Here is a 21,193-nt window from a genome sequence, read left to right as displayed (position 1 = left end):
CTAGTTTTCAAAACTGTGCAGGTTTGCTAGGTTTCCCTAGGTGCCTGCTGAGCTAGAGGCCAAAATCCACAGCTAGGCACTTGGCAAAAAACAGCTCTGTTTTCTTTGTCAAAATGTGATGTGTCCATGTTGTGTTTTGGGGCATTTCTTGTCGTGGGCACTAGGCCTACCCCACAAGTGAGGTATCATTTTTATCTGGAGACGAGGGGGGAACGCTGGGTGGAAGGGAATTTGTGGCTCCTCTCAGATTCCAGAACGTTCTGTCACCAAAATGTGAGGAAAAGGTGTTTTATTGGCCACATTTTGAGGTTTGCAAAGGATTCTGGGTACCAGAACCTGATCAGAGCCCCACAAGTCACCCCATGTTGGATTCTCTTGGGTGTCTAGTTTTCAAAACTGTGCAGGTTTGCTAGGTTTCCCTAGGTGCCTGCTGAGCTAGAGGCCAAAATCCACAGCTAGGCACTCTGCAAAAAACAGCTCTGTTTTCTTTGTCAAAATGTGATGTGTCCATGTTGTGTTTTGGGGCATTTCCTGTCGGGGACACTAGGCCTACCCCAACAAGTGAGGTATCATTTTTATCGGGAGACTTGGGGAAACGCTGGATGGAAGGAAATTCGTGCCTCCTCTCAGATTCCAGAACTTTCTGTCACCGAAATGTGAGGAAAAGGTGTTTATTTGGCCACATTCAGAGGTTTGCAAAGGATTCTGCGTAACAGAACCTGATCAGAGCCCCACAAGTCACCCCATCTTGGATTCCCCTAGGTGTCTAGTTTTCAAAACTGTGCAGGTTTGCTAGGTTTCCCTAGGTGCCTGCTGAGCTAGAGGCCAAAATCCACAGCTAGGCACTTGGCAAAAAACAGCTCTGTTTTCTTTGTCAAAATGTGATGTGTCCATGTTGTGTTTTGGGGCATTTCTTGTCGTGGGCACTAGGCCTACCCCCACAAGTGAGGTATCATTTTTATCGGGAGATGAGGGGGGAACGCTGCGTGGAAGGGAATTTGTGGCTCCTCTCAGATTCCAGAACTTTCTGTCACCAAAATGTGAGGAAAAAGTGTTTTTTTGGCCACATTTTGAGGTTTGCAAAGGATTCTGGGTTACAGAACCTGATCAGAGCCCCACAAGTCACCACATGTTGGATTCCCTTAGGTGTCTAGTTTTCAAAACTGTGCAGGTTTGCTAGGTTTCCCTAGGTGCCTGCTGAGCTAGAGGCCAAAATCCACAGCTAGGCACTGTACAAAAAACAGCTCTGTTTTCTTTGTCAAAATGTGATTTGTCCATGTTGTATTTTGGGGCATTTCCTGTCGTGGGCACTAGGCCTACCCCTACAAGTGAGGTATCATTTTTATCGGGAAACTTGGGGAAACGCTGGGTGGAAGGAAATTCGTGGCTCCTCTCAGATTCCAGAACTTTCTGTCACCGAAATGTGAGGAAAAGGTGTTTATTTGGCCACATTCTGAGGTTTGCAAAGGATTCTGGGTAACAGAACCTGATCAGAGCCCCACAAGTCACCCCATCTTGGATTCCCCTAGGTGTCTAGTTTTCAAAACTGTGCAGGTTTCCTAGGTTTCCCTAGGTGCCTGCTGAGCTAGAGGCCAAAATCCACAGCTAGGCACTTTGCAAAAAACAGCTGTTTTCTTTGTCAAAATGTGATGTGTCCATGTTGTGTTTTGGGGCATTTCCTGTCGTGGGCACTAGGCCTACCCCCACAAGTGAGGTATCATTTTTTATCGGGAGACTTGGGGGAACGCTGGGTGGAAGGGAATTTGTGGCTCCTCTCAGATTCCAGAACGTTCTGTCACCAAAATGTGAGGAAAAAGTGTTTTTTTTGGCCACATTTTGAGGTTTGCAAAGGATTCTGGGTAACAGAACCTGATCAGAGCCCCACAAGTCACCCCATCTTGGATTCCCCTAGGTGTCTAGTTTTCAAAACTGTGCAGGTTTGCAAGGTTTCCCTAGGTGCCTGCTGAGCTAGAGGCCAAAATCCACTGCTAGGCACTTTGCAAAAAACAGCTCTGTTTTCTTTGTCAAAATGTGATGTGTCAATGTTGTGTTTTGGGGCATTTCTTGTCGCGGGCACCAGGCCTACCCCCACAAGTGAGGTGTAATTGTTATCGGGAGACTTGGGGGAACGCTGGGTGAAAGGAAATTTGTGGCTCCTCTCAGATTCCAGAACTTTCTGTCACCGAAATGTGAGGAAAAGGTGTTTTTTTGGCCACATTTTGAGGTTTGCAAAGGATTCTGGGTAACAGAACCTGATCAGAGCCCCACAAGTCACCCCATCTTGGATTCCCCTAGGTGTCTAGTTTTCAAAACTGTGCAGGTTTGCTAGGTTTCCCTAGGTGCCTGCTGAGCTAGAGGCCAAAATCCACATCTAGACACTTTGCAAAAAACAGCTCTGTTTTCTTTGTCAAAATGTGATGTGTCCATGTTGTGTTTTGGGGCATTTCCTGTCGTGGGCACTAGGCTTACCCCCACAAGTGAGGTATCATTTTTATCAGGAGACTTGGGGGAACGCTGGGTGGAAGGGAATTTGTGGCTCCTCTCAGATTCTAGAACTTTCTGTCACCAAAATGTGAGGAAAAAGTGTTTTTTTGGCCACATTTTGAGGTTTGCAAAGGATTCTGGGTACCAGAACCTGATCAGAGCCCCACAAGTCACCCCATGTTGGATTCCCTTAGCTGTCTAGTTTTCAAAACTGTGCAGGTTTGCTAGGTTTCCCTAGGTGCCTGCTGAGCTAGAGGCCAAAATCCACTGCTAGGCACTTTGCAAAAAACAGCTCTGTTTTCTTTGTCAAAATGTGATGTGTCAATGTTGTGGTTTGGGGCATTTCCTGTCGTGGGCACTAGGCTTACCCCCACAAGTGAGGTATCATTTTTATCAGGAGACTTGGGGGAACGCTGGGTGGAAGGGAATTTGTGGCTCCTCTCAGATTCCAGAACTTTCTGTTACCAAAATGTGAGGAAAAAGTGTTTTTTTGGCCACATTTTGAGGTTTGCAAAGGATTCTGGGTACCAGAACCTGATCAGAGCCCCACAAGTCACCCCATGTTGGATTCCCTTAGGTGTCTAGTTTTCAAAACTGTGCAGGTTTGCTAGGTTTCCCTAGGTGCCTGCTGAGCTAGAGGCCAAAATCCACAGCTAGGCACTTTGCAAAAAACAGCTCTGTTTTCTTTGTCAAAATGTGATGTGTCCATGTTGTGTTTTGGGGCATTTCCTGTTGTGGGCACTAGGCCTACCCCCACAAGTGAGGTATCATTTTTATCGGGAGACTTGGGGGAACGCTGGGTGGAAGGGAATTTGTGGCTCCTCTCAGATTCCAGAACGTTCTGTCACCAAAATGTGAGAAAAAAGTGTTTTTTTTGCCACATTTTGAGGTTTGCAAAGGATTCTGGGTAACAGAACCTGATCAGAGCCCCACAAGTCACCCCATATTGGATTCCCCTAGGTGTCTAGTTTTCAAAACTGTGCAGGTCTGCTAGGTTTCCCTAGGTGCCTGCTGAGCTAGAGGCCAAAATCCACAGCTAGGCACTTTGCAAAAAACAGCTCTGTTTTCTTTGTCAAAATGTGATGTGTCCATGTTGTGTTTTGGGGCATTTCCTGTCGTGGGGACTAGGCTTACCCCCACAAATGAGGTATCATTTTTATCAGGAGACTTGGGGGAATGCTGGGTGGAAGGGAATTTGTGGCTCCTCTCAGATTCCAGAACTTTCTGTCACCAAACTGTGAGGAAAAAGTGTTTTTTTGGCCACATTTTGAGGTTTGCAAAGGATTCTGGGTACCAGAACCTGATCAGAGCCCCACAAATCACCCCATGTTGGATTCCCTTTGGTGTCTAGTTTTCAAAACTGTGCAGGTTTGCTAGGTTTCCCTAGGTGCCTGCTGAGCTAGAGGCCAAAATCCACAGCTAGGCACTCTGCAAAAAACAGCTCTGTTTTCTTTGTCAAAATGTGATGTGTCCATGTTGTGTTTTGGGGCATTTCCTGTCGGGGGCACTAGGCCTACCCCTACAAGTGAGGTATCATTTTTATCGGGAGACTTGGGGAAACGCTGGGTGGAAGGAAATTCGAGCCTCCTCTCAGATTCCATAACTTTATGTCACCGAAATGTGAGGAAAAGGTGTTTATTTGGCCACATTCTGAGGTTTGCAAAGGATTCTGGGTAACAGAACCTGATCAGAGCCCCACAAGTCACCCCATCTTGGATTCCCCTAGGTGTCTAGTTTTCAAAACTGTGCAGGTTTCCTAGGTTTCCCTAGGTGCCTGCTGAGCTAGAGGCCAAAATCCACAGCTAGGCACTTTGCAAAAAACAGCTGTTTTCTTTGTCAAAATGTGATGTGTCCATGTTGTGTTTTAGGGCATTTCCTGTCGTGGGCACTAGGCCTACCCCCACAAGTGAGGTATCATTTTTTATCGGGAGACTTGGGGGAACGCTGGGTGGAAGGGAATTTGTGGCTCCTCTCAGATTCCAGAACGTTCTGTCACCAAAATGTGAGGAAAAAGTGTTTTTTTTGGCCACATTTTGAGGTTTGCAAAGGATTCTGGGTAACAGAACCTGATCAGAGCCCCACAAGTCACCCCATCTTGGATTCCCCTAGGTGTCTAGTTTTCAAAACTGTGCAGGTTTGCAAGGTTTCCCTAGGTGCCTGCTGAGCTAGAGGCCAAAATCCACTGCTAGGCACTTTGCAAAAAACAGCTCTGTTTTCTTTGTCAAAATGTGATGTGTCAATGTTGTGTTTTGGGGCATTTCTTGTCGCGGGCACCAGGCCTACCCCCACAAGTGAGGTGTAATTGTTATCGGGAGACTTGGGGGAACGCTGGGTGAAAGGAAATTTGTGGCTCCTCTCAGATTCCAGAACTTTCTGTCACCGAAATGTGAGGAAAAGGTGTTTTTTTGGCCACATTTTGAGGGTTGCAAAGGATTCTGGGTAACAGAACCTGATCAGAGCCCCACAAGTCACCCCATCTTGGATTCCCCTAGGTGTCTAGTTTTCAAAACTGTGCAGGTTTGCTAGGTTTCCCTAGGTGCCTGCTGAGCTAGAGGCCAAAATCCACATCTAGACACTTTGCAAAAAACAGTTCTGTTTTCTTTGTCAAAATGTGATGTGTCCATGTTGTGTTTTGGGGCATTTCCTGTCGTGGGCACTAGGCTTACCCCCACAAGTGAGGTATCATTTTTATCAGGAGACTTGGGGGAACGCTGGGTGGAAGGGAATTTGTGGCTCCTCTCAGATTCCAGAACTTTCTGTCACCAAAATGTGAGGAAAAAGTGTTTTTTTGGCCACATTTTGAGGTTTGCAAAGGATTCTGGGTACCAGAACCTGATCAGAGCCCCACAAGTCACCGCATGTTGGATTCCCTTAGCTGTCTAGTTTTCAAAACTGTGCAGGTTTGCTAGGTTTCCCTAGGTGCCTGCTGAGCTAGAGGCCAAAATCCACTGCTAGGCACTTTGCAAAAAACAGCTCTGTTTTCTTTGTCAAAATGTGATGTGTCAATGTTGTGGTTTGGGGCATTTCCTGTCGTGGGCACTAGGCTTACCCCCACAAGTGAGGTATCATTTTTATCAGGAGACTTGGGGGAACGCTGGGTGGAAGGGAATTTGTGGCGCCTCTCAGATTCCAGAACTTTCTGTTACCAAAATGTGAGGAAAAAGTGTTTTTTTGGCCACATTTTGAGGTTTGCAAAGGATTCTGGGTACCAGAACCTGATCAGAGCCCCACAAGTCACCCCATGTTGGATTCCCTTAGGTGTCTAGTTTTCAAAACTGTGCAGGTTTGCTAGGTTTCCCTAGGTGCCTGCTGAGCTAGAGGACAAAATCCACAGCTAGGCACTCTGCAAAAAACAGCTCTGTTTTCTTTGTCAAAATGTGATGTGTCCATGTTGTGTTTTGGGGCATTTCCTGTCGGGGGCACTAGGCCTACCCCTACAAGTGAGGTATCATTTTTATCGGGAGACTTGGGGAAACGCTGGGTGGAAGGAAATTCGTGCCTCCTCTCAGAGTCCAGAACTTTCTGTCACCGAAATGTGAGGAAAAGGTGTTTATTTGGCCACATTCTGAGGTTTGCAAAGGATTCTGGGTAACAGAACCTAATCAGAGCCCCACAAGTCACCCCATCTTGGATTCCCCTTGGTGTCTAGTTTTCAAAACTGTGCAGGTTTGCTAGGTTTCCCTAGGTGCCTGCTGAGCTAGAGGCCAAAATCCACAGCTAGGCACTTGGCAAAAAACAGCTCTGTTTTCTTTGTCAAAATGTGATGTGTCCATGTTGTGTTTTGGGGCATTTCTTGTCGTGGGCACTAGGCCTACCCCACAAGTGAGGTATCATTTTTATCTGGAGACGAGGGGGGAACGCTGGGTGGAAGGGAATTTGTGGCTCCTCTCAGATTCCAGAACGTTCTGTCACCAAAATGTGAGGAAAAGGTGTTTTATTGGCCACATTTTGAGGTTTGCAAAGGATTCTGGGTACCAGAACCTGATCAGAGCCCCACAAGTCACCCCATGTTGGATTCTCTTAGGTGTCTAGTTTTCAAAACTGTGCAGGTTTGCTGGGTTTCCCTAGGTGCCTGCTGAGCTAGAGGCCTAAATCCACAGCTAGGCACTCTGCAAAAAACAGCTCTGTTTTCTTTGTCAAAATGTGATGTGTCCATGTTGTGTTTTGGGGCATTTCCTGTCGGGGACACTAGGCCTACCCCAACAAGTGAGGTATCATTTTTATCGGGAGACTTGGGGAAACGCTGGGTGGAAGGAAATTCGTGCCTCCTCTCAGAGTCCAGAACTTTCTGTCACCGAAATGTGAGGAAAAGGTGTTTATTTGGCCACATTCTGAGGTTTGCAAAGGATTCTGGGTAACAGAACCTAATCAGAGCCCCACAAGTCACCCCATCTTGGATTCCCCTTGGTGTCTAGTTTTCAAAACTGTGCAGGTTTGCTAGGTTTCCCTAGGTGCCTGCTGAGCTAGAGGCCAAAATCCACAGCTAGGCACTTGGCAAAAAACAGCTCTGTTTTCTTTGTCAAAATGTGATGTGTCCATGTTGTGTTTTGGGGCATTTCTTGTCGTGGGCACTAGGCCTACCCCACAAGTGAGGTATCATTTTTATCTGGAGACGAGGGGGGAACGCTGGGTGGAAGGGAATTTGTGGCTCCTCTCAGATTCCAGAACGTTCTGTCACCAAAATGTGAGGAAAAGGTGTTTTATTGGCCACATTTTGAGGTTTGCAAAGGATTCTGGGTACTAGAACCTGATCAGAGCCCCACAAGTCACCCCATGTTGGATTCTCTTAGGTGTCTAGTTTTCAAAACTGTGCAGGTTTGCTAGGTTTCCCTAGGTGCCTGCTGAGCTAGAGGCCAAAATCCACAGCTAGGCACTCTGCAAAAAACAGCTCTGTTTTCTTTGTCAAAATGTGATGTGTCCATGTTGTGTTTTGGGGCATTTCCTGTCGGGGACACTAGGCCTACCCCAACAAGTGAGGTATCATTTTTATCGGGAGACTTGGGGAAACGCTGGATGGAAGGAAATTCGTGCCTCCTCTCAGATTCCAGAACTTTCTGTCACCGAAATGTGAGGAAAAGGTGTTTATTTTGCCACATTCAGAGGTTTGCAAAGGATTCTGCGTAACAGAACCTGATCAGAGCCCCACAAGTCACCCCATCTTGGATTCCCCTAGGTGTCTAGTTTTCAAAACTGTGCAGGTTTGCTAGGTTTCCCTAGGTGCCTGCTGAGCTAGAGGCCAAAATCCACAGCTAGGCACTTGGCAAAAAACAGCTCTGTTTTCTTTGTCAAAATGTGATGTGTCCATGTTGTGTTTTGGGGCATTTCTTGTCGTGGGCACTAGGCCTACCCCCACAAGTGAGGTATCATTTTTATCGGGAGATGAGGGGGGAACGCTGCGTGGAAGGGAATTTGTGGCTCCTCTCAGATTCCAGAACTTTCTGTCACCAAAATGTGAGGAAAAAGTGTTTTTTTGGCCACATTTTGAGGTTTGCAAAGGATTCTGGGTTACAGAACCTGATCAGAGCCCCACAAGTCACCACATGTTGGATTCCCTTAGGTGTCTAGTTTTCAAAACTGTGCAGGTTTGCTAGGTTTCCCTAGGTGCCTGCTGAGCTAGAGGCCAAAATCCACAGCTAGGCACTGTACAAAAAACAGCTCTGTTTTCTTTGTCAAAATGTGATTTGTCCATGTTGTATTTTGGGGCATTTCCTGTCGTGGGCACTAGGCCTACCCCTACAAGTGAGGTATCATTTTTATCGGGAAACTTGGGGAAACGCTGGGTGGAAGGAAATTCGTGGCTCCTCTCAGATTCCAGAACTTTCTGTCACCGAAATGTGAGGAAAAGGTGTTTATTTGGCCACATTCTGAGGTTTGCAAAGGATTCTGGGTAACAGAACCTGATCAGAGCCCCACAAGTCATCCCATCTTGGATTCCCCTAGGTGTCTAGTTTTCAAAACTGTGCAGGTTTCCTAGGTTTCCCTAGGTGCCTGCTGAGCTAGAGGCCAAAATCCACAGCTAGGCACTTTGCAAAAAACAGCTGTTTTCTTTGTCAAAATGTGATGTGTCCATGTTGTGTTTTGGGGCATTTCCTGTCGTGGGCACTAGGCCTACCCCCACAAGTGAGGTATCATTTTTTATCGGGAGACTTGGGGGAACGCTGGGTGGAAGGGAATTTGTGGCTCCTCTCAGATTCCAGAACGTTCTGTCACCAAAATGTGAGGAAAAAGTGTTTTTTTTGGCCACATTTTGAGGTTTGCAAAGGATTCTGGGTAACAGAACCTGATCAGAGCCCCACAAGTCACCCCATCTTGGATTCCCCTAGGTGTCTAGTTTTCAAAACTGTGCAGGTTTGCAAGGTTTCCCTAGGTGCCTGCTGAGCTAGAGGCCAAAATCCACTGCTAGGCACTTTGCAAAAAACAGCTCTGTTTTCTTTGTCAAAATGTGATGTGTCAATGTTGTGTTTTGGGGCATTTCTTGTCGCGGGCACCAGGCCTACCCCCACAAGTGAGGTGTAATTGTTATCGGGAGACTTGGGGGAACGCTGGGTGAAAGGAAATTTGTGGCTCCTCTCAGATTCCAGAACTTTCTGTCACCGAAATGTGAGGAAAAGGTGTTTTTTTGGCCACATTTTGAGGTTTGCAAAGGATTCTGGGTAACAGAACCTGATCAGAGCCCCACAAGTCACCCCATCTTGGATTCCCCTAGGTGTCTAGTTTTCAAAACTGTGCAGGTTTGCTAGGTTTCCCTAGGTGCCTGCTGAGCTAGAGGCCAAAATCCACATCTAGACACTTTGCAAAAAACAGCTCTGTTTTCTTTGTCAAAATGTGATGTGTCCATGTTGTGTTTTGGGGCATTTCCTGTCGTGGGCACTAGGCTTACCCCCACAAGTGAGGTATCATTTTTATCAGGAGACTTGGGGGAACGCTGGGTGGAAGGGAATTTGTGGCTCCTCTCAGATTCTAGAACTTTCTGTCACCAAAATGTGAGGAAAAAGTGTTTTTTTGGCCACATTTTGAGGTTTGCAAAGGATTCTGGGTACCAGAACCTGATCAGAGCCCCACAAGTCACCCCATGTTGGATTCCCTTAGCTGTCTAGTTTTCAAAACTGTGCAGGTTTGCTAGGTTTCCCTAGGTGCCTGCTGAGCTAGAGGCCAAAATCCACTGCTAGGCACTTTGCAAAAAACAGCTCTGTTTTCTTTGTCAAAATGTGATGTGTCAATGTTGTGGTTTGGGGCATTTCCTGTCGTGGGCACTAGGCTTACCCCCACAAGTGAGGTATCATTTTTATCAGGAGACTTGGGGGAACGCTGGGTGGAAGGGAATTTGTGGCTCCTCTCAGATTCCAGAACTTTCTGTTACCAAAATGTGAGGAAAAAGTGTTTTTTTGGCCACATTTTGAGGTTTGCAAAGGATTCTGGGTACCAGAACCTGATCAGAGCCCCACAAGTCACCCCATGTTGGATTCCCTTAGGTGTCTAGTTTTCAAAACTGTGCAGGTTTGCTAGGTTTCCCTAGGTGCCTGCTGAGCTAGAGGCCAAAATCCACAGCTAGGCACTTTGCAAAAAACAGCTCTGTTTTCTTTGTCAAAATGTGATGTGTCCATGTTGTGTTTTGGGGCATTTCCTGTTGTGGGCACTAGGCCTACCCCCACAAGTGAGGTATCATTTTTATCGGGAGACTTGGGGGAACGCTGGGTGGAAGGGAATTTGTGGCTCCTCTCAGATTCCAGAACGTTCTGTCACCAAAATGTGAGAAAAAAGTGTTTTTTTTGCCACATTTTGAGGTTTGCAAAGGATTCTGGGTAACAGAACCTGATCAGAGCCCCACAAGTCACCCCATATTGGATTCCCCTAGGTGTCTAGTTTTCAAAACTGTGCAGGTCTGCTAGGTTTCCCTAGGTGCCTGCTGAGCTAGAGGCCAAAATCCACAGCTAGGCACTTTGCAAAAAACAGCTCTGTTTTCTTTGTCAAAATGTGATGTGTCCATGTTGTGTTTTGGGGCATTTCCTGTCGTGGGGACTAGGCTTACCCCCACAAATGAGGTATCATTTTTATCAGGAGACTTGGGGGAATGCTGGGTGGAAGGGAATTTGTGGCTCCTCTCAGATTCCAGAACTTTCTGTCACCAAACTGTGAGGAAAAAGTGTTTTTTTGGCCACATTTTGAGGTTTGCAAAGGATTCTGGGTACCAGAACCTGATCAGAGCCCCACAAATCACCCCATGTTGGATTCCCTTTGGTGTCTAGTTTTCAAAACTGTGCAGGTTTGCTAGGTTTCCCTAGGTGCCTGCTGAGCTAGAGGCCAAAATCCACAGCTAGGCACTCTGCAAAAAACAGCTCTGTTTTCTTTGTCAAAATGTGATGTGTCCATGTTGTGTTTTGGGGCATTTCCTGTCGGGGGCACTAGGCCTACCCCTACAAGTGAGGTATCATTTTTATCGGGAGACTTGGGGAAACGCTGGGTGGAAGGAAATTCGAGCCTCCTCTCAGATTCCATAACTTTATGTCACCGAAATGTGAGGAAAAGGTGTTTATTTGGCCACATTCTGAGGTTTGCAAAGGATTCTGGGTAACAGAACCTGATCAGAGCCCCACAAGTCACCCCATCTTGGATTCCCCTAGGTGTCTAGTTTTCAAAACTGTGCAGGTTTCCTAGGTTTCCCTATGTGCCTGCTGAGCTAGAGGCCAAAATCCACAGCTAGGCACTTTGCAAAAAACAGCTGTTTTCTTTGTCAAAATGTGATGTGTCCATGTTGTGTTTTAGGGCATTTCCTGTCGTGGGCACTAGGCCTACCCCCACAAGTGAGGTATCATTTTTTATCGGGAGACTTGGGGGAACGCTGGGTGGAAGGGAATTTGTGGCTCCTCTCAGATTCCAGAACGTTCTGTCACCAAAATGTGAGGAAAAAGTGTTTTTTTTGGCCACATTTTGAGGTTTGCAAAGGATTCTGGGTAACAGAACCTGATCAGAGCCCCACAAGTCACCCCATCTTGGATTCCCCTAGGTGTCTAGTTTTCAAAACTGTGCAGGTTTGCAAGGTTTCCCTAGGTGCCTGCTGAGCTAGAGGCCAAAATCCACTGCTAGGCACTTTGCAAAAAACAGCTCTGTTTTCTTTGTCAAAATGTGATGTGTCAATGTTGTGTTTTGGGGCATTTCTTGTCGCGGGCACCAGGCCTACCCCCACAAGTGAGGTGTAATTGTTATCGGGAGACTTGGGGGAACGCTGGGTGAAAGGAAATTTGTGGCTCCTCTCAGATTCCAGAACTTTCTGTCACCGAAATGTGAGGAAAAGGTGTTTTTTTGGCCACATTTTGAGGGTTGCAAAGGATTCTGGGTAACAGAACCTGATCAGAGCCCCACAAGTCACCCCATCTTGGATTCCCCTAGGTGTCTAGTTTTCAAAACTGTGCAGGTTTGCTAGGTTTCCCTAGGTGCCTGCTGAGCTAGAGGCCAAAATCCACATCTAGACACTTTGCAAAAAACAGTTCTGTTTTCTTTGTCAAAATGTGATGTGTCCATGTTGTGTTTTGGGGCATTTCCTGTCGTGGGCACTAGGCTTACCCCCACAAGTGAGGTATCATTTTTATCAGGAGACTTGGGGGAACGCTGGGTGGAAGGGAATTTGTGGCTCCTCTCAGATTCCAGAACTTTCTGTCACCAAAATGTGAGGAAAAAGTGTTTTTTTGGCCACATTTTGAGGTTTGCAAAGGATTCTGGGTACCAGAACCTGATCAGAGCCCCACAAGTCACCGCATGTTGGATTCCCTTAGCTGTCTAGTTTTCAAAACTGTGCAGGTTTGCTAGGTTTCCCTAGGTGCCTGCTGAGCTAGAGGCCAAAATCCACTGCTAGGCACTTTGCAAAAAACAGCTCTGTTTTCTTTGTCAAAATGTGATGTGTCAATGTTGTGGTTTGGGGCATTTCCTGTCGTGGGCACTAGGCTTACCCCCACAAGTGAGGTATCATTTTTATCAGGAGACTTGGGGGAACGCTGGGTGGAAGGGAATTTGTGGCGCCTCTCAGATTCCAGAACTTTCTGTTACCAAAATGTGAGGAAAAAGTGTTTTTTTGGCCACATTTTGAGGTTTGCAAAGGATTCTGGGTACCAGAACCTGATCAGAGCCCCACAAGTCACCCCATGTTGGATTCCCTTAGGTGTCTAGTTTTCAAAACTGTGCAGGTTTGCTAGGTTTCCCTAGGTGCCTGCTGAGCTAGAGGACAAAATCCACAGCTAGGCACTCTGCAAAAAACAGCTCTGTTTTCTTTGTCAAAATGTGATGTGTCCATGTTGTGTTTTGGGGCATTTCCTGTCGGGGGCACTAGGCCTACCCCTACAAGTGAGGTATCATTTTTATCGGGAGACTTGGGGAAACGCTGGGTGGAAGGAAATTCGTGCCTCCTCTCAGAGTCCAGAACTTTCTGTCACCGAAATGTGAGGAAAAGGTGTTTATTTGGCCACATTCTGAGGTTTGCAAAGGATTCTGGGTAACAGAACCTAATCAGAGCCCCACAAGTCACCCCATCTTGGATTCCCCTTGGTGTCTAGTTTTCAAAACTGTGCAGGTTTGCTAGGTTTCCCTAGGTGCCTGCTGAGCTAGAGGCCAAAATCCACAGCTAGGCACTTGGCAAAAAACAGCTCTGTTTTCTTTGTCAAAATGTGATGTGTCCATGTTGTGTTTTGGGGCATTTCTTGTCGTGGGCACTAGGCCTACCCCACAAGTGAGGTATCATTTTTATCTGGAGACGAGGGGGGAACGCTGGGTGGAAGGGAATTTGTGGCTCCTCTCAGATTCCAGAACGTTCTGTCACCAAAATGTGAGGAAAAGGTGTTTTATTGGCCACATTTTGAGGTTTGCAAAGGATTCTGGGTACCAGAACCTGATCAGAGCCCCACAAGTCACCCCATGTTGGATTCTCTTAGGTGTCTAGTTTTCAAAACTGTGCAGGTTTGCTGGGTTTCCCTAGGTGCCTGCTGAGCTAGAGGCCTAAATCCACAGCTAGGCACTCTGCAAAAAACAGCTCTGTTTTCTTTGTCAAAATGTGATGTGTCCATGTTGTGTTTTGGGGCATTTCCTGTCGGGGACACTAGGCCTACCCCAACAAGTGAGGTATCATTTTTATCGGGAGACTTGGGGAAACGCTGGGTGGAAGGAAATTCGTGCCTCCTCTCAGAGTCCAGAACTTTCTGTCACCGAAATGTGAGGAAAAGGTGTTTATTTGGCCACATTCTGAGGTTTGCAAAGGATTCTGGGTAACAGAACCTAATCAGAGCCCCACAAGTCACCCCATCTTGGATTCCCCTTGGTGTCTAGTTTTCAAAACTGTGCAGGTTTGCTAGGTTTCCCTAGGTGCCTGCTGAGCTAGAGGCCAAAATCCACAGCTAGGCACTTGGCAAAAAACAGCTCTGTTTTCTTTGTCAAAATGTGATGTGTCCATGTTGTGTTTTGGGGCATTTCTTGTCGTGGGCACTAGGCCTACCCCACAAGTGAGGTATCATTTTTATCTGGAGACGAGGGGGGAACGCTGGGTGGAAGGGAATTTGTGGCTCCTCTCAGATTCCAGAACGTTCTGTCACCAAAATGTGAGGAAAAGGTGTTTTATTGGCCACATTTTGAGGTTTGCAAAGGATTCTGGGTACTAGAACCTGATCAGAGCCCCACAAGTCACCCCATGTTGGATTCTCTTAGGTGTCTAGTTTTCAAAACTGTGCAGGTTTGCTAGGTTTCCCTAGGTGCCTGCTGAGCTAGAGGCCAAAATCCACAGCTAGGCACTCTGCAAAAAACAGCTCTGTTTTCTTTGTCAAAATGTGATGTGTCCATGTTGTGTTTTGGGGCATTTCCTGTCGGGGACACTAGGCCTACCCCAACAAGTGAGGTATCATTTTTATCGGGAGACTTGGGGAAACGCTGGATGGAAGGAAATTCGTGCCTCCTCTCAGATTCCAGAACTTTCTGTCACCGAAATGTGAGGAAAAGGTGTTTATTTGGCCACATTCAGAGGTTTGCAAAGGATTCTGCGTAACAGAACCTGATCAGAGCCCCACAAGTCACCCCATCTTGGATTCCCCTAGGTGTCTAGTTTTCAAAACTGTGCAGGTTTGCTAGGTTTCCCTAGGTGCCTGCTGAGCTAGAGGCCAAAATCCACAGCTAGGCACTTGGCAAAAAACAGCTCTGTTTTCTTTGTCAAAATGTGATGTGTCCATGTTGTGTTTTGGGGCATTTCTTGTCGTGGGCACTAGGCCTACCCCCACAAGTGAGGTATCATTTTTATCGGGAGATGAGGGGGGAACGCTGCGTGGAAGGGAATTTGTGGCTCCTCTCAGATTCCAGAACTTTCTGTCACCAAAATGTGAGGAAAAAGTGTTTTTTTGGCCACATTTTGAGGTTTGCAAAGGATTCTGGGTTACAGAACCTGATCAGAGCCCCATAAGTCACCACATGTTGGATTCCCTTAGGTGTCTAGTTTTCAAAACTGTGCAGGTTTGCTAGGTTTCCCTAGGTGCCTGCTGAGCTAGAGGCCAAAATCCACAGCTAGGCACTGTACAAAAAACAGCTCTGTTTTCTTTGTCAAAATGTGATTTGTCCATGTTGTATTTTGGGGCATTTCCTGTCGTGGGCACTAGGCCTACCCCTACAAGTGAGGTATCATTTTTATCGGGAAACTTGGGGAAACGCTGGGTGGAAGGAAATTCGTGGCTCCTCTCAGATTCCAGAACTTTCTGTCACCGAAATGTGAGGAAAAGGTGTTTATTTGGCCACATTCTGAGGTTTGCAAAGGATTCTGGGTAACAGAACCTGATCAGAGCCCCACAAGTCACCCCATCTTGGATTCCCCTAGGTGTCTAGTTTTCAAAACTGTGCAGGTTTCCTAGGTTTCCCTAGGTGCCTGCTGAGCTAGAGGCCAAAATCCACAGCTAGGCACTTTGCAAAAAACAGCTGTTTTCTTTGTCAAAATGTGATGTGTCCATGTTGTGTTTTGGGGCATTTCCTGTCGTGGGCACTAGGCCTACCCCCACAAGTGAGGTATCATTTTTTATCGGGAGACTTGGGGGAACGCTGGGTGGAAGGGAATTTGTGGCTCCTCTCAGATTCCAGAACGTTCTGTCACCAAAATGTGAGGAAAAAGTGTTTTTTTTGGCCACATTTTGAGGTTTGCAAAGGATTCTGGGTAACAGAACCTGATCAGAGCCCCACAAGTCACCCCATCTTGGATTCCCCTAGGTGTCTAGTTTTCAAAACTGTGCAGGTTTGCAAGGTTTCCCTAGGTGCCTGCTGAGCTAGAGGCCAAAATCCACTGCTAGGCACTTTGCAAAAAACAGCTCTGTTTTCTTTGTCAAAATGTGATGTGTCAATGTTGTGTTTTGGGGCATTTCTTGTCGCGGGCACCAGGCCTACCCCCACAAGTGAGGTGTAATTGTTATCGGGAGACTTGGGGGAACGCTGGGTGAAAGGAAATTTGTGGCTCCTCTCAGATTCCAGAACTTTCTGTCACCGAAATGTGAGGAAAAGGTGTTTTTTTGGCCACATTTTGAGGTTTGCAAAGGATTCTGGGTAACAGAACCTGATCAGAGCCCCACAAGTCACCCCATCTTGGATTCCCCTAGGTGTCTAGTTTTCAAAACTGTGCAGGTTTGCTAGGTTTCCCTAGGTGCCTGCTGAGCTAGAGGCCAAAATCCACATCTAGACACTTTGCAAAAAACAGCTCTGTTTTCTTTGTCAAAATGTGATGTGTCCATGTTGTGTTTTGGGGCATTTCCTGTCGTGGGCACTAGGCTTACCCCCACAAGTGAGGTATCATTTTTATCAGGAGACTTGGGGGAACGCTGGGTGGAAGGGAATTTGTGGCTCCTCTCAGATTCTAGAACTTTCTGTCACCAAAATGTGAGGAAAAAGTGTTTTTTTGGCCACATTTTGAGGTTTGCAAAGGATTCTGGGTACCAGAACCTGATCAGAGCCCCACAAGTCACCCCATGTTGGATTCCCTTAGCTGTCTAGTTTTCAAAACTGTGCAGGTTTGCTAGGTTTCCCTAGGTGCCTGCTGAGCTAGAGGCCAAAATCCACTGCTAGGCACTTTGCAAAAAACAGCTCTGTTTTCTTTGTCAAAATGTGATGTGTCAATGTTGTGGTTTGGGGCATTTCCTGTCGTGGGCACTAGGCTTACCCCCACAAGTGAGGTATCATTTTTATCAGGAGACTTGGGGGAACGCTGGGTGGAAGGGAATTTGTGGCTCCTCTCAGATTCCAGAACTTTCTGTTACCAAAATGTGAGGAAAAAGTGTTTTTTTGGCCACATTTTGAGGTTTGCAAAGGATTCTGGGTACCAGAACCTGATCAGAGCCCCACAAGTCACCCCATGTTGGATTCCCTTAGGTGTCTAGTTTTCAAAACTGTGCAGGTTTGCTAGGTTTCCCTAGGTGCCTGCTGAGCTAGAGGACAAAATCCACAGCTAGGCACTCTGCAAAAAACAGCTCTGTTTTCTTTGTCAAAATGTGATGTGTCCATGTTGTGTTTTGGGGCATTTCCTGTCGGGGGCACTAGGCCTACCCCTACAAGTGAGGTATCATTTTTATCGGGAGACTTGGGGAAACGCTGGGTGGAAGGAAATTCGTGCCTCCTCTCAGAGTCCAGAACTTTCTGTCACCGAAATGTGAGGAAAAGGTGTTTATTTGGCCACATTCTGAGGTTTGCAAAGGATTCTGGGTAACAGAACCTAATCAGAGCCCCACAAGTCACCCCATCTTGGATTCCCCTTGGTGTCTAGTTTTCAAAACTGTGCAGGTTTGCTAGGTTTCCCTAGGTGCCTGCTGAGCTAGAGGCCAAAATCCACAGCTAGGCACTTGGCAAAAAACAGCTCTGTTTTCTTTGTCAAAATGTGATGTGTCCATGTTGTGTTTTGGGGCATTTCTTGTCGTGGGCACTAGGCCTACCCCACAAGTGAGGTATCATTTTTATCTGGAGACGAGGGGGGAACGCTGGGTGGAAGGGAATTTGTGGCTCCTCTCAGATTCCAGAACGTTCTGTCACCAAAATGTGAGGAAAAGGTGTTTTATTGGCCACATTTTGAGGTTTGCAAAGGATTCTGGGTACCAGAACCTGATCAGAGCCCCACAAGTCACCCCATGTTGGATTCTCTTAGGTGTCTAGTTTTCAAAACTGTGCAGGTTTGCTAGGTTTCCCTAGGTGCCTGCTGAGCTAGAGGCCAAAATCCACAGCTAGGCACTCTGCAAAAAACAGCTCTGTTTTCTTTGTCAAAATGTGATGTGTCCATGTTGTGTTTTGGGGCATTTCCTGTCGGGGACACTAGGCCTACCCCAACAAGTGAGGTATCATTTTTATCGAGAGACTTGGGGAAACGCTGGATGGAAGGAAATTCGTGCCTCCTCTCAGATTCCAGAACTTTCTGTCACCGAAATGTGAGGAAAAGGTGTTTATTTGGCCACATTCAGAGGTTTGCAAAGGATTCTGCGTAACAGAACCTGATCAGAGCCCCACAAGTCACCCCATCTTGGATTCCCCTAGGTGTCTAGTTTTCAAAACTGTGCAGGTTTGCTAGGTTTCCCTAGGTGCCTGCTGAGCTAGAGGCCAAAATCCACAGCTAGGCACTTGGCAAAAAACAGCTCTGTTTTCTTTGTCAAAATGTGATGTGTCCATGTTGTGTTTTGGGGCATTTCTTGTCGTGGGCACTAGGCCTACCCCCACAAGTGAGGTATCATTTTTATCGGGAGATGAGGGGGGAACGCTGCGTGGAAGGGAATTTGTGGCTCCTCTCAGATTCCAGAACTTTCTGTCACCAAAATGTGAGGAAAAAGTGTTTTTTTGGCCACATTTTGAGGTTTGCAAAGGATTCTGGGTTACAGAACCTGATCAGAGCCCCACAAGTCACCACATGTTGGATTCCCTTAGGTGTCTAGTTTTCAAAACTGTGCAGGTTTGCTAGGTTTCCCTAGGTGCCTGCTGAGCTAGAGGCCAAAATCCACAGCTAGGCACTGTACAAAAAACAGCTCTGTTTTCTTTGTCAAAATGTGATTTGTCCATGTTGTATTTTGGGGCATTTCCTGTCGTGGGCACTAGGCCTACCCCTACAAGTGAGGTATCATTTTTATCGGGAAACTTGGGGAAACGCTGGGTGGAAGGAAATTCGTGGCTCCTCTCAGATTCCAGAACTTTCTGTCACCGAAATGTGAGGAAAAAGTGTTTTTTTTGGCCACATTTTGAGGTTTGCAAAGGATTCTGGGTAACAGAACCTGATCAGAGCCCCACAAGTCATCCCATCTTGGATTCCACTAGGTGTCTAGTTTTCAAAACTGTGCAGGTTTGCTAGGTTTCCCTAGGTGCCTGCTGAGCTAGAGGCTAAAATCCACAGCTATGCACTTGGCAAAAAATAGCTCTGTTTTCTTTGTCAAAATGTGATGTGTCCATGTTGTGTTTTGGGGCATTTCTTGTCGTGGGCACTAGGCCTACCCCCACAAGTGAGGTATCATTTTTATCGGGAGACAAGGGGGGAACGGTGGGTGGAAGGGAATTTGTGGCTCCTCTCAGATTCCAGAACGTTCTGTCACCAAAATGTGAGGAAAAGGTTTTTTTTATGGCCACATTTTGAGGTTTGCAAAGGATTCTGGGTAACAGAACCTGATCAGAGGCCCAAAAGTCACCCCATGTTGGATTCCCTTAGGTGTCTAGTTTTCAAAACTTTGCAGGTTTGCTAGGTTTCCCTAGGTGCCTGCTGAGCTAGAGGCCAAAATCCACAGCTAGGCACTCTGCAAAAAACAGCTCTGTTTTCTTTGTCAAAATGTGATTTGTCCATGTCGTGTTTTGGGGCATTTCCTGTCGTGGGCAGTAGGCCTACCCCTACAAGTGAGTTATAATTTTTATCGGGAGACTTGGGGAAACGCTGGGTGGAAGGAAATTCGTGTCTCCTCTCAGATTCCAGAACTTTCTGTCACCAAAATGTGAGGAAAAGGTGTTTTTTTGGCCACATTTTGAGGTTTGCAAAGGATTCTGGGTAACAGAACCTAATCAGAGCCCCACAAGTCACCCCATCTTGGATTCCCCTTGGTGTCTAGTTTTCAAAACTGTGCAGGTTTGCTAGGTTTCCCTAGGTGCCTGCTGAGCTAGAGGCCAAAATCCACTCCTAGGCACTTTGCAAAAAACAGCTCTGTTTTCTTTGTCAAAATGTGATTTGTCCATGCTGTGTTTTGGGGCATTTCCTGTCGCGGGCACTAGGCCTACCCCCACAAGTGAGGTGTAATTGTTATCGGGAGACTTGGGGGAACGCTGGGTGAAAGGAAATTTGTGGCTCCTCTCAGATTCCAGAACTTTCTGTCACCGAAATGTGAGGAAAAAGTGTTTTTTTTGCCATATTTTGAGGTTTGCAAAGGATTCTGGGTAACAGAACCTGATCAGAGCCCCACAAGTCACCCCATCTTGGATTCCGCTAGGTGTCTAGTTTTCAAAACTGTGCAGGTTTGCTAGGTTTCCCTAGGTGCCTGCTGAGCTAGAAGCCAAAATCCACAGCTAGGCACTTTGCAAAAAACAGCTCTGTTTTCTTTGTCAAAATGTGATGTGTCCATGTTGTGTTTTGGGGCATTTCCTGTTGTGGGCACTAGGCCTACCCCCACAAGTGACGTATCATTTTTATCGGGAGACTTGGGGGAACGCTGGGTGGAAGGGAATTTGTGGCTCCTCTCAGATTCCAGAACGTTCTGTCACCAAAATGTGAGGAAAAAGTGTTTTTTTTGCCACATTTTGAGGTTTGCAAAGGATTCTGGGTAACAGAACCTGATCAGAGCCCCACAAGTCACCCCATATTGGATTCCCCTAGGTGTCTAGTTTTCAAAACTGTGCAGGTCTGCTAGGTTTCCCTAGGTGCCTGCTGAGCTAGAGGCCAAAATCCACAGCTAGGCACTTTGCAAAAAACAGCTCTGTTTTCTTTGTCAAAATGTGATGTGTCCATGTTGTGTTTTGGGGCATTTCCTGTCGTGGGGACTAGGCTTACCCCCACAAATGAGGTATCATTTTTATCAGGAGACTTGGGGGAATGCTGGGTGGAAGGGAATTTGTGGCTCCTCTCAGATTCCAGAACTTTCTGTCACCAAACTGTGAGGAAAAAGTGTTTTTTTGGCCACATTTTGAGGTTTGCAAAGGATTCTGGGTACCAGAACCTGATCAGAGCCCCACAAATCACCCCATGTTGGATTCCCTTTGGTGTCTAGTTTTCAAAACTGTGCAGGTTTGCTAGGTTTCCCTAGGTGCCTGCTGAGCTAGAGGCCAAAATCCACAGCTAGGCACTCTGCAAAAAACAGCTCTGTTTTCTTTGTCAAAATGTGATGTGTCCATGTTGTGTTTTGGGGCATTTCCTGTCGGGGGCACTAGGCCTACCCCTACAAGTGAGGTATCATTTTTATCTGGAGACTTGGGGAAACGCTGGGTGGAAGGAAATTCGAGCCTCCTCTCAGATTCCAGAACTTTATGTCACCGAAATGTGAGGAAAAGGTGTTTATTTGGCCACATTCTGAGGTTTGCAAAGGATTCTGGGTAACAGAACCTGATCAGAGCCCCACAAGTCACCCCATCTTGGATTCCCCTAGGTGTCTAGTTTTCAAAACTGTGCAGGTTTCCTAGGTTTCCCTAGGTGCCTGCTGAGCTAGAGGCCAAAATCCACAGCTAGGCACTTTGCAAAAAACAGCTGTTTTCTTTGTCAAAATGTGATGTG

This window comes from Pleurodeles waltl, chromosome 9, assembly GCF_031143425.1.
Source record: "Pleurodeles waltl isolate 20211129_DDA chromosome 9, aPleWal1.hap1.20221129, whole genome shotgun sequence".
Lineage (NCBI taxonomy): Eukaryota > Metazoa > Chordata > Amphibia > Caudata > Salamandridae > Pleurodeles > Pleurodeles waltl.
The sequence above is the reverse complement of the archived record's forward strand: the minus strand, read 5'-3'. Positions refer to the sequence as shown.